Source organism: Cyprinodon variegatus, unplaced genomic scaffold (assembly GCF_000732505.1).
Source record: "Cyprinodon variegatus isolate N-32 unplaced genomic scaffold, C_variegatus-1.0 Scaffold1499, whole genome shotgun sequence".
Lineage (NCBI taxonomy): Eukaryota > Metazoa > Chordata > Actinopteri > Cyprinodontiformes > Cyprinodontidae > Cyprinodon > Cyprinodon variegatus.
Genome location: NW_015151952.1, coordinates 92,739 through 106,345, shown reverse-complemented (window position 1 = coordinate 106,345; position 13,607 = coordinate 92,739). Strand labels below are relative to the sequence as shown.

General features: G+C 38.1%; 1 protein-coding gene and 1 long non-coding RNA gene across 7 annotated transcripts in view; both read left to right on the top strand.

The window, feature by feature from the left end:
* Positions 1-250: 250 nt before the first annotated feature.
* Positions 251-6,083, top strand: LOC107103652. 6 transcript variants are annotated; one of them, XR_001482197.1, is made up of 9 exons: positions 258-423; positions 1,899-1,942; positions 2,028-2,264; positions 3,476-3,529; positions 3,893-3,922; positions 4,006-4,092; positions 4,186-4,373; positions 4,822-4,876; positions 5,018-6,083. It is a non-coding gene; the product is annotated as an uncharacterized LOC107103652 (long non-coding RNA). The 6 variants fall into 6 exon arrangements; XR_001482194.1 differs by having other exon boundaries at positions 251-423; positions 2,028-3,529; XR_001482196.1 differs by lacking the exon at positions 3,476-3,529 and having other exon boundaries at positions 262-423; positions 4,191-4,373.
* Positions 6,084-6,445: 362 nt separating this feature from the next.
* Positions 6,446-13,607, top strand: part of LOC107103656 (phosphatidylinositol 4-phosphate 5-kinase type-1 beta-like) — a 45,570-nt gene continuing 38,408 nt past the window's right edge. The window contains exon 1 of the mRNA XM_015403444.1: positions 6,446-6,698. The gene's annotated coding sequence lies outside the window, so the exon portion shown is untranslated. The remainder of the gene's footprint in view (positions 6,699-13,607) is intronic.

The following is a 13,607-nucleotide window of genomic DNA, read 5'->3' as shown; positions in this document are numbered from 1 at the left end:
GATGTCCAGCGGTTGAATAACAGCGAGCACAGCTTAATTTGTTTCACCATGTTTTTCACATCAGCTGTTAAACCTCAACTCGTGGAGTGACAGGATAAGGGGAAAGGTAAGGGGTGGAAAAAAAACACCTGGTCTCCTTACATTCAGCCACTCTTTCATCATCTCCTCAATGAGGTGGTCTCAAAAGTCGCAGTTACAACACACATAGGGCGCACCGCACCATAGGGCGCACCGCACATTTTGAGGGGAAAAAAAGACGCCTTATAGTCGTGAAAATACGGTATGTGCGGTGTTCTGATGCTTGTATAAACAAAAATCTCTTTTAGGTGCAGTGGAACAAAAATCTACTCAAGTGACCAACAGAAGAGATGGCCAGAAGGATTTTTTCCACCCTGATATTCAGAACAATATCTACCATGTTGGGTAGGTTTCTGATAATTTGATGGCTTTTTTCCCAAATATTTTTATTGAAATGTTTTTTATAACAAACAAAAGACAACTGGAAAAATATGAGAAATACATACACAATAACTGGGTTCAGTGGTTTGTAATAGAATAAAATAGGGCTGGGATCTGTTCTACTTTGTGAGGACCCAACTAAAAATTAAAAATAGCTTTTTTCAGTCAAAAAGTAAGTTTTTCTTATATGTTTGAGTTCACATTCAGCTGTGACACACATCAAAACCAAGCAGAGGAACAGACTGTATGTATAGAACAGCCTTGGTTCACCTGTTTTCCTACACCTGATGAAAGCAAGCTCAGGTGTCATGAATGATGAACAAAAAAGTAAAACAAATTGAGTTGATCTGACTATAATTTTTGTTCAGTATTTTGTTCCCAATTCCTTATTGTGATTACAGGATAGCTACTCAGAGGAGGTCCAGTTTTAGGCAGATTTATGGTATGATTTATTCTGTATTTATTTTGATACCTAACTAGCTTTCGGGCAACATATTTATGTTTTTCTTTTATATTATTTGCATTGGAAAGAATAACATGCCAAAAAAATGCTCAAGTTAAAAAGATGAAATAAAATACTCTTTATTTTATAATTAGTTATTGTCAAAACTTTTGACTGAGAGGGATACTCATGGTCAGACAAAACGCTCAAAGGGGTACAAAACTCAAAATGCTGGGTCCATAAAAGGCCCCCGAATTTTAAACCTACCGTATTATGATAGTCCCACAGTTTATATCTTTTTGAAGTAAAAGGAAGACACCGTATCAACCATTTATGATCACAAGCAGGTGCCACAGATTCTCTTAACATAACTCTTTCTTTGATCACAAAAGACAATTGTTTCCCACCAGTTTATCAGTGGGAATAGGACATCCAAGTATTATGGTCAAAGCATCTAGTATTATTGTCTCTTATAAATAATGCCATACAGTTGAAGAATATTAAACCAAATATGTTTAAGCTCAAGGAAAAAAAAAAAAGAATAAATAACCCAGTGTACCATCACCAACATTACATCTGTCACGTTTTGGGGAAATGGAGACACAATTTGTTCTCAGGTTTAGAATAATGCAGCCAAAAAACATTAAAAAAAAATGAATTTAATTAGATTAATAAACCTTTAATCAGCCCAAGAAGAGTTGAAATCGACTGTTTGATATCAGACAGTGCCAAACATGTCTTTAACATATAATTCAATCTGGAACTCCAGAGTATTGATTCTAATTCCGGTGATATCAGCATTAGCTCAGATGGTAATAGCTAATTGCTCAATAAACAGGACAGCCCAGGTAAAGACAACAATCCTGCCCAATACCACAGTGTAACAACAGTGGCAGGGGGCTGATCATTGCTAGCTAAAGCATGAAGAATTTGCAGACTTTTAGCTGTCCTCATTAGCCACCAGCAGAAAACCTGGATATTACTTTTTTTTCCATAGGGATAACTGTTTGGGAAACCCTCTGAGCCATCCAGGTCTGACAGGTCAGAAATGTCTCCTCTAACTCAGATGGATCTTAACGTGTTAAACAACATGTTTATAAGAAACATTTTCTACTTGATGTTACAGCTGCCAGAGCTTCACCACAGCTGTCTTACTGCAAACCTGAAGGATGTGCTGCTGATGTGGTCACAGTGTTTTTTGATGACCAACTCATTCCGCATGGCTCAATCCCAGACTGCTCAGGACCTCCTCTTCTTAATACAGTGTGCCAATTTCATGGCCGTGCATTTGTTTCCAGCAGAAAGGGGAGCACCTGTGAATTTGAGGAGGATAGTTACTATATCGCTACAAAAAAATGCTCAGGTATTTCTGATTTAAAGTATATTGGCTGCATTGACAAACATCAGTTTTTATTTGACAACTACAGGGAAGTCTGAGTGGAACACTCACAAACTTTCCTGTCGTTTTTGTCAGAACCGACGGACTCAGTATTCAGGGAAGACAGACAGTGGGAAAACTCAAAAAGCCTTTATTAAAATCTGTCGGTTCAGAGTAGTAGTGGCTAGGGCATCTATCACAGGAAACTCTGCAGAAAGGAAATGGCTTAGTGACAATGTAAATCTAATGGATAAAGACTATGTATGTAGGATCCAGCTGGTGGGCTGCCAACAAGATGCAGCAGGCGCCACCTACAGTGTCCCAGATGCTGCAATCCAGGAGAACTGCACGGAGAACTGCCAGGAGAACGGCTTAAAGTCGGTCTGATCAAAAAATTGCCCAAAAAGGGCAAAAAATCGTACAGTGTATGCCCGGCCTAAGGTACAATAAAAACACTCACCACAGGCTGGAGAGAAATAATGTGGCTCTGATGACAGGTAATGAGAACCCGGGAAGAATTGGACAGGTGAATGAAATGAGCAATTAAGCCAGTCATCTGCACCAAGATCATGACAGTTTTTCAAGTTAGTGGTATTTTCTGATGTCCTCCAGTCTTTAGTCTTTAGTGTTCTGCATTTGCATAGTTTGTAATGACAATTACTAAGTGATAATAGTAGAATAATAATGGTAAATTAAATAAAATAATCATAACTTTTATTTAACCAGGTATTTTTTCCACACAGATCTGGTCAAACAAAGCTTTGAGATCATGGAATTGAAATGAACCATATACACTCACTTTGTGTCCTGTTTTTTTTTTTTTTTTTTGCAATAACAGTTTCAGCCTTTTAGAAATGTACCACCAGAGGTGACATCTTCTGACTAAATTTCTTTTGCAGTTCTTATTTGCAAAATAATTCAAGCTCATTCAGTTTTGACAAGGAGAAAATATTTTAAGTCTTGCCACAGATTATTCTTCTGAAAGATAGTCAGTAATTTGACTGGACCATTCTATCATATAGTGCTCTATTGCAGATAAACCATTTCATGTAGCTCTGGCAGTTTTTTAAGTTTTCTTGCCTTGCTGCAAAGAAAACCTCAGTCTCAAGTATTTTTGTAGCAATGTTTTCTTCTTGGATTATCTTGTGTTTTTGATCATCCATCTTTCCATTATTCTTGACATGTCCCTGTTAAAGAGAACCCTTCCCACAGCATGATGCTGCCACCAACAGTGTGGATGTTTCGTTTAGGTGATTAGTTTTTTTTATCACACAGGTCTTTTGGCTTAATTTTCTCCTTCTTCTTGTCCCAGCGCGTTTATTCCACATTCTTACTCTCTGTCCTCCACATCAAACAACTTAAAACAAAAACAAACTAGACTTCTAATCGCTTGTTTTCTACAGTGACCTACTTTTTTGCAGATGTGTAGATTAATAAATAAGTAATTAACTAATGGAAAAATATTTCTAAGACTTTACTATTAACATCACTTATTGCTCAATAAAATTTTACATGCAGTGTTTGTTGTTTGTTGAATATAATAGAGCTGGCTGAGGGTATATTTTCAATAAAGTTTTTTCTTTTCTTTTGTTTTTTTTTTTTTTTTACTGCAGACCTTGACCCAATCTGCCGTCAGATTTATGGTAAATATTTTGAGGAGATACATTTTTTTCAGATTATCTTTTTCCTTTAAATATAGGTGTTTTTTTTTTTTTTTGCTTTTCAGCTGCTACTTCCCCACCAACAACCCATCCAGACAGTGGCAAGGAAGTGACAAGCCTCAGTCCAGGATACATTGCCATAATAACCATCGGTAATCAAATTTTCTACTAATTGTGACTTTTTTTTTTTTATGCTGTTTAAATGCTTCATGCACTACTCTTGTCTATCTGCTATTCCCTCATAGTGCAGGTTTCATCTGCTGAATCAGCTCTGCCCTCTCTGCTTCTATGCAACCACTCTGCTGGTCACTCTTTCTAGTACTTTTCTACCTTTTTGAACCAAACACATGGCAGTGTGTTAATTAGACACCACATTAAACCAACCCAAAGCTGAACTGAGGCTTCAAGAAACATAAGGGGGGAAAAAAAGACGGTAGGTGGCAGTGTTGCTTTGGTAATCACCCTGCTAATTCCTTACTGGTTCTTTTGGAGATTGTTTTGCAGTGACAAAAATAAACTTTTTGATGTGGCATCAATACCTGGTGGAATTCAATCCCTTTAAAGTCTTAACATATTGATTCAGTGTTAGTTATATTCATTTCTGCCATTTGCAATAAAAAGATGTTGGGTACCAATTTTGGTGGGAGGTATTTTTGCGTGTATGTTGCCTGCTCTCCCTGTTCATGCTTTCTTCCACTGCCCCAAAATTATGCATGATGGGTTAATTGCTTCATTCATTTTTACCTTGTTGCAGATCATAGCAAACATATCTTGCAAAATATCCCTGCAAAGGCTGACAATCATCTGAGACCTGAATTTTTGTCTCTTCTATTTTTAAGATTTTGCATGTTTATCTAAATATTGATCGATTTATTCCACAGGTGTTGTTGCACTTCTGTGAGGATTTGGGCTAATTCATTACTGTTCAACCCTGATGTAAGTTAACAATTACCTGAGAAGCATCCCTCTGGACAGACAGCTGTGATGTGAAAAATATAAATATAATCAGAAATACCTTGCTTCATGGGTCAACTGAAAATTATTTATGTGACTTATTCTTCTGTTCTTTCCTGCTAGGGTTACCAACTCAGTGAAAATCAAGTGACACCTCTTGGCCAGGATCTGTCTTCCACCAAACCAACATAAAAAATTTATTTTTGGCTTTTTTTATGTGTATGAATTGATCTAAACCTGAATTAAATTTGCCTAAGTAATTTTTATCACTCTGACTATTGGCAAATTGAAATATTTTAGTTATCCAAATTTACCAAAATCTGGATATTTTTTTATTTGGGTTTAAAGTCGGTGAGTTTAAAAAGCTATGTGTAGTGTATGTAAATGTCTGGTTTTAACTGTGGGTACTTAAAAATATGAATTTATAGACTGCTAAGTTATTAAAACAAAACATTAAAAGGGTCAAGAGTGTCCTGATTGCATTTTTATAGGAAAAATGTATTTCTTAGAGTTCCACACTTCCATACCACCAACAGATCCAAAATATTTTTATAAGACATGCGAGTGTCTTCTGACAGGAGTCAGTACAAACAATTTGAAGAGACTTTGCTAGGATTTTAACAAGAACTTGTAGAAAGAGCTAAAGATTAGAGTGATGTGCAAGAAACCACCAATGATCATTATAAAAAGATTAAAATAAGATGATGAGCAGTTATAAAAGGGGTCTACTGTAATTTCAATATAGTGATATATATAGTGTAGTATTATTTAACTGCTTATTAAGATGAATTATAGCTAATTTTAATTGATCTTACATTGGAGAAATTCACTTCTGCATCTTAACCCTTCCCTTGAGGGAGCAGTGGGCTACCACTGTGAGGCGCCTGGGGAGCAGCGTGGCATTAAGGGTCTTGCACAGGGACCAAGACTGCAGGCTGTGGGGATCAAACTGGTTCCTTGCAACCTTCTCAAAATAATACCCCACCCTCATTTGAATGAAATATTCATAAAAATTACATTTATTTTCAGCACTCAGATTTGTCTCGTAGCTTGCAACCTTTTGGTCTCATTTAGCTACCAATTAAAGTTTTTGATTGAATCAAAAGTTTGTAAATGTTTGCCAGGAGTAATGACCGCAGTGGCTGCGGAGTGGCCTTGCAGCAAGAAGGTTCTGGGTTCGATTCCTGGCCCGGGGTCTTTCTGCATGGAGTTTGCAGGTTCTCCCTGAGCATGCATGGGTTCTCTCTGGGTACTCCTCCCACAGTCCAAAAACACAACTGTTAGGTTTATTGGCTTCTCTAAATTATCCTTAGGTGTGAATAAGTGTGTGAATGGTTGTTTGTCTCTGTGTTGCCCCATGCACTGGACCCCGCCTCTCGCCCGTAGACAGCTGGAGATAGGCACCAGCACCCCTCGTGACCCCACTTGGGATTAAGCGTGTTAGAAAATGGATGGATGACCGCAGTTCAATTATGGAATTAAAACAAATGCATGCCTGAGCCTGTAGGGGGAGACATTGAGTCATTTTCCCCCCATTCGTGGTACACAGAAAAGGAAGAAAAAAAAAAGGAGGCAGGAACAGACAGTGGAGTTAGACAGGCTGTTACTCTACAGCTGTACAGTGCAGCAGATCAGCTGTGGAAGAAAGTACAGCAAACAGTGAACAGCCGGACCGCATTCATCCATCTGCTGGAGGCTGGAGAAGGCTGTCTGCGAGGACTGCAGCAGACTGCCTGGGAAACATCTCTGCAGGATCAACCAGAAGAAGACCGTTTCTGCTGTTTATCAGGAAAACCCGCTGGAGGTAAAGTGTCTGTACTTGTTCAGCCACAAAGTTTAATGTTACTTGCTTTTACCATGTACAGGTACAGGTGAAAAACTGCAGATTCTGCTCTGATACAAGCTGTTCTCAACCCCAATTTACAAACAGATCCTCCACTGATATGGAGAGCCATTTCACCCATTTATTTATTTAATTTTGGCTGAAATGGCTCCATACACTGATAGAGAACATATTGTTTTTAAACATATTTTGGTGAGCTCTCAGACTGTCACTTATGGTTCATAGTTGTTGCCTTTAACAGTAAAAATAGCTGTCTACTGTAAAATGACGTCTTGAATTGTGCAATATGTGTTTTTGTAATAAATTCTCCAAAAATGCGGAATAATCATTTTAATTTCCTGTCAATAAGCTGCAGTTGATCAATTCCTAAGGAATGTGCGTGTACAGCACCCCCCAGGTCACAGTGATCTTTCTGTGTGCAACATTAGTGAACCTCACAAGGCACTTCTTTCCATTATCACTACTCTTTACATTAGAGTGCTAATTAGAGCACTTAATTCTTCCTGCAGCAACACAGAAAGCTTCATTATGCTGTGACAGACATCACTGCTCTACCTGAGCAAAGATACAGCAGGTTAACTTCTAAAGACAGATATTCATTTTCTTCCAGTGGCTTACTTGTTTATTAGATGTTGTTGGTTCTAATTTGCAGAAATGTTCATTGTTGTTTACCATTATAATTATGAAATGCTATTATCTTTGCAGTATTCATCTGTGGATCCTTTATTAGAAATGATATTAAATTGACTCTTAGGCTTTTCTAAATTCAAATTAAATTTTGGGGCTTATCTTTTTTCTAAGTTTATCCAATCATACCTTTCGCCTCAGGGTCATCTGGTTTTTGTACTGCACAGAGCCTTTAGTAGTGAATAAAACATCAACATTTGATACAATTATGATACAGATGCAGAAATCCACTGAAGAGTTTGATGAGCTCTGCATTGTTAAACAGAAATCTGACTTTTCTGTGGCAGCCTATGGGGCAGGATGTCTGGTTGTTATGAAACTCCTTTATCATCCGAATTTGAATGAGAGGCAGCTTGATGCCCACAATTTTTGAAAGGGAAAACGACTCATGGAAATTGTCCATCAGCTCCTCAGGTGCAACTCTAAGGCATCTCGTTGCAATCTGTTTATATAGAAGTTCTTATTTGGTTTGGATTTTATGCCTTAGATTTTTGCAAGGTATTATAATTACAATTGTGCGACCGAAGGAAAGTTGTATAAATATTTTTTTAGTTTCTTATTTTAAATATAAAACTCTGAAAAGCCACTTTTACTTTTGACGTATCAAAATAAAGTCCAGTTCAACAAATTTCCTTAAGAAGTAACCGGATTAGTAAGTAGAGCTTAACTGTGTGTCATTTCCTTACAGCTGAGCTTTACTGTGAAGGCTTCAGAAGTTCGGTAGGAAATTAGTCAACAAGCAGTGTTATAATGACAAAGGAACACAGCAGACACGTCTGGGAGAAAGTTGAAAAGAGGTTTAAGCAGGTTTAGGTAATATAAAACTTCATCCCAAGCTATGAAAATCATTGGAACAGAACAGGTTTAACACAACAGCACACCTACTAAGACATGGCTGTCTAGCTAAACTGGCAAGAAGAGTCCCAGAGAAAGTGGCTAGAAGGAAGCAGGTAGAGGTCTTATTTATAATATGTACCGCAAGATGCTTAGGGGAACAGAAACATTGGGAAGAAGGTGCTGAGGTTGAATGAGACCAGATTTTAAACTCATAATGTCCCAACACAGCATATCACCCAGAATGCACAATTCCAACTTTGCAACATGGTAATGGCAGTTTAATGCTGAGGGGTACTTTTCTTCCCTAAGGAGAGAAGAAGCTGTTATTTGTTAAGTTATTAAGTCCATTAAAGGGAAAACCTGGAAGAGTACATGAAGTGTTGAGACATTCTTATTCCAGGAGGAAAATGGTTGAATAAATAGCATTTTTATTGTATTTTATACAATAAAGCTGTTACCACTGATTACCTGTGGAAATTCCCTATTTAATATATAAATAAAAAACCTTTTCCTTTAGTGAATCAGATGTTTTCTGAGTTAAACTAAAACTGTTAATCAGTGAAGTATGTCTTTACATCTACATTTTTTGTTCTGGCTTTCTGAGTGGAGGTGTAGTAATTAGCAACTGTGTGTCCTTTAGTGAAGTCTTGTGATTTTTGGCTCAAAGGGCACTGAGTACACTTTGTAAGGTACAATGGGATCTCAGTGGCGATAGGGCCAAAATAACTGACAATATGAGACCTATTAAAGTGGTTGCATAACTCTCCTTCTGCCATTCCTGAGGATAGCTCGACTGACTGACCACTGAGGCCTGTGGTCACACACATACCATGTCTCATCTCATTCATTATGCCTCACAGGTTGTTAGAGGAAAATTCCCCACTTCTTGATGTTGTTTTGCAGTTTATCTAAAACCAGGCTCCTATAACAGCTGTCAGAGCATCCTCAGGCCTGCCCTCAGTGATAATGCAATCTATTCTTGGTGCAATGTGCTGAAGACGAGGACTTTCTGCTCCCGTTAACCTAAAATAAGATTAATTTATCTCCACTTTAATTCCGAACATAACAGCAGCTTCCTGCTTTAGTTCAGCCTGTAGCTTGTAGAGGACATCATGCAGGTTTGCGGTTTCTAATCTGTTAAATGCTATCAAATATATATTCTATATCAGCTGCTGCTTTGATTTAATAAGCGTTAAGTTTCAGGCCCTCAGTTGTTGGATCACAACAGACTGACTGGTATTTATTAAAATAAGAACTGTTGCTCAGGATGTTGTATAATCCGCAAATAGAGCGTCCTCTGCGGTTGACAACGCATTTGTAAATATATTACATAGTGTGAGATAAAACCAGTCCTCTCAGATATATCAGTTGCAATCTGAATTGTTCTGATGACTTGTAACAGGATAGATTCGTGACCAGTTTGACCCACTTCCTTCAGGGATCTGATGGGTTTCTTGGCCCTTCACCATCGTCCCCTGCAGTGGAAGGGGAGCAAAGCCCAGTCTAAGTACAGTAGGAGCTGTTTCCGTCTCTCTCTCCCTTCCTCTCTCTCTGTTATCTCTTTTATTGTCCTCACTCGTTGGCCAGCCTCCACTCATGTCAGCACATACCTCATATGGATCTGACTGCCATTAGCGCACAGTCAGGAGTCACGACTCTGTAATTAAGTTACTTTTTATTGTTGGGGCGGTTGGTAATCTTCCATGGGAATACGCACAAATCGTATCTCAGTCATCGACAACAACAAAACACAACCAGATAACAGACAAGTTCCTTTTTATGTCTGTCTTATTGATAACTCATAAGGTTTTATTCTTAAACCTTGACTTTATGGTAAAATCAACAATTCACAGTTTTAATTATTGTAAGATTCAGAAAGAAACATAGCTTACAGGTCATGTTTTCCTTTCATCACTGTTTCTGTTTCTCTGAGAGGGAAAAATGTCCTGTTAGTAATTTAAAGCGCCATTTATTTTAAAGTTTGGTATTATTTATCCAATTATAAGGAGCACTGCTGAATAAAAATGTCACCCTCTAAAAGCTTTAGATAAATATTACCTCAGATGCTTGAAAATGAGCACAAGCTCCCATTATTAAAAGTTTACTGCATCATGTTCATATTTCCACCCCTCACTACCCCCACTTTTTAATTATGCTGTGCTTTCTGCATCTCTGTGAATACGTGAAGGTTTAGAGATTAAGGTTTATTCCTCACACTTAAGGCTCTGCAGGGCCAGAATGGTCAATGCACTGCTACATTTAGCTGTTTAATTCAGAAATCAGCTACTTGTTCTATAAAATTTGGATGGGTGGATTTCTGTTTTGTAGGTATAACTATGTTTATAAAAAAACAACACAACATATTAAAATGTTTTCCTTAAATAAAATGCTATATTAGTGAGATTCCAGGGAAAACATCTGAGTAAGTTGAGGTCTATTGACTCTATGTATTGCAGTGCAATACATGGCTTCCCCTTCCCCACCTGTTGCTGCTAATCTTTTTGATGTCTGAAATAACACTCCCACCCTTTGACGGTTTGAAAGAGATACAGTTTTTAATGAATTTTCAAGATAATAATGCTACAATATCTCAATGTTTATTCCAATCAGATCCCTGTTTTGGCCCCTTAACTTTCTTCAGATTGTGGCCCTTACATAAACCTCCTCGTAGATAGTATTAATTGGAGTCACCAAAATTAGCGTACAGTAGACCCACAAAACCTACGCGGGGTATGAATGGACTCATAGAAAGCCTGAAATGCCTCCTGGCAAAATCTTCAGTTCAAACTCGAAAAAGTTTTGTTAGAGAACAACCAGAACATCAGGGGTGTGACATTGTGAAGGGGTGACAAGGAACATAACCTCTTATAATTTCTCAAGTGCATCCAAACCACAAGTAGAATCTTTTGAAGGCTGCCCAAAAACATCAGCGCCCTGACCGGGTCTGTTTCAAATCTTCGTTATTCACTTCAAAGCTATCAGTTAGATCTTAATGACCTCTGCTTTCCTGGACTGGCCAATCGACTCATGGGCACCAGCTTTGAAGGGGTAAAGGAACATTGTTGGAGGGGCCCTGCAGGGACACTTAGCTCATAATTGTGCTGTACTGCATCCCAGTTTGTTGGCTGGCTGGTCCAAGATCGCTGGCAGCCTCACAGGAGAGTAAATTATTTAGAGGTTGTGATGTTTGTTGTTGTTGTTGTTGTTTTAGCCCCAAGGAGTGCCCCCCTTCCGATAATGACGATGTTTGCTGAGGCCTGCTCAGGGATCCCTGTGGAGTTAGTTAGAGTGAGAAAGTGCAAAGTAAAAGACAACATGAAAGGCATAGATGGCTGAAGGCAATAGAAGACAAAAACAGGTGGGACAGGGCAGCTTGTGTCTTCCTTCATGATGAAATGATTAACCTCCTCCTAGAATCAAAGGGCCATTTCCGTTTACTGTTATACCTCTGCATAATAAAACTTTCTATCTTCCACAAGGATTTACTGAGGGTGCTAAGTGGACTTTTAGACCCTGGGAGAGCCTGGCGGAGCTGGGAAACCCTGTCTCTTATTGTATTTGTGCTGTTTGTTTTCCCTGGGCCATGACGAGAGGTCACAAGCCTCTGCTGGATGCCTGCTGACAGATATATCTGGTGTCTGAGAGAAAACAAGCCTGCTGGAATAGGTCATAGTCTAAGAGTGAAGGGTGTTGTTCTCTCTCCTTTTGTCTGTGTCTCTATCTTTAGGGAACATTGTCTCACTTTTTTCCCCATATATTCCCATCTCCTTTTTTTTTATTCACTGTCCCCTCCTACTCCGATCTAAATCATGTGACTTTCCGGCCACAGAGGGTGACCTCCTCCTCGTTGCTTCCCATGAGGAAGGATGACTCGAGTGAAAAGCCTGATCGTTTTAATAAACACAAACTTAAGTCCCTGGGCTTAAAAATTAAAACTGCACAATTTGCAGGTTTTCTTCCTTTCTCTCCTGCAATAATGACACCAGATTAATATGTTACTCTGTTTGGTGGTTGATGGATTAATCATAAAGGAAATGCATTGCTCTCTGAATGTTTACACACCTTTTGTGCAGCATTTCCTAGTTGTCTCATTGTCTATTTTTTTTTCACTTCCACCCTCTTGTTAGCCCACTTTTTCTCTAGTCTTGCCATATTTGAAATGTCAAACCCCCTTTCCCATCATTATAAACACATACAGAGGCAAAATCATTTTTATTGGATTCTCACACTATGACATACTTCAGGAAAGATACCACAGTTTCACTAAGTCATGGGTATTGGTGCTGTAGTGGCTAAATTTCTTTCCTGACAATAAAAATGAACTTCGCCACTCTTGCAAGATGTGAAGTTTCTGACTAGTTAACCTTACTTAAGAACTGAAGCAAAATAAAAAAGAAAAAGATGGTCCATCACATCTAATAAATCCAAAGTGAAAAGCAAATTTACAAATAACCTTAACAGTCAGAAAACTGTTGCTCCTCGTCCTGCTCCATTAAAACTTCTAAAGCGCTGCCATGCGCCCCCCTAAAGCAAAACTGGACATTTAAAGCCTAATTAAGTGATATAACATAACCACAAAATATGACCAATAAAGAGTTTATTTCAATAACTAAATTCTAATCGCATATAACATGAAGATACACATAATTTCTATATGGCTCTAACAAGTACAAAAGCTGGAAACAAAAACAGGATGCAATTCCTTTTATTTAAAAAGAAAACATCCATTCCTACAGTAAAAATGTTTGTTTTTAGTACATTTTTAATCATTTTTAGATATCAAATAAACACCTGGTAAATTAAAGTGTTGTTTTTTTAATAAGTGTACTTATTGTGCAGGATTTTATACCAATTTCACTGAAGCTAGAAAAAGTTAGCATCATTGGTGTCCTTTTAGTTTCTGTTTCAGTGTGTTTCACACATTCAAGATTATAAAATCCAGCACCTATGCATACAAGTATTAAATATTGCCTTAGAGTCACATATTAAAGGTAGCTTAACAAAAACTTATATGTGTACTGAGATGGATAGTCGTCTGCAGAGTCAGTAGTTAAGGACCTCCAAACTTCATGTGGCCTCTGGACTGATTAAAGAGCAGTACATAGAGCGAGTTCTTTACATTGCCTGCACACATTGTTCAAAGTTAAAAGTTTTATGCTGAGTGGATTGTGGCTTAGAACTGTTTTATGCACTGATGCATAAAGCTGTTTCCTTATCAATACCGATAAGTGAGTTTGTTATAGAATGAGAGTCTGTTCCAACCTTTGGGAAGGTCTCCTTGTCCATCATCAGTGTCTGTTCATACTTCCTATTAAGAAGGGGATGTCACTCAAGGTCATACGCATA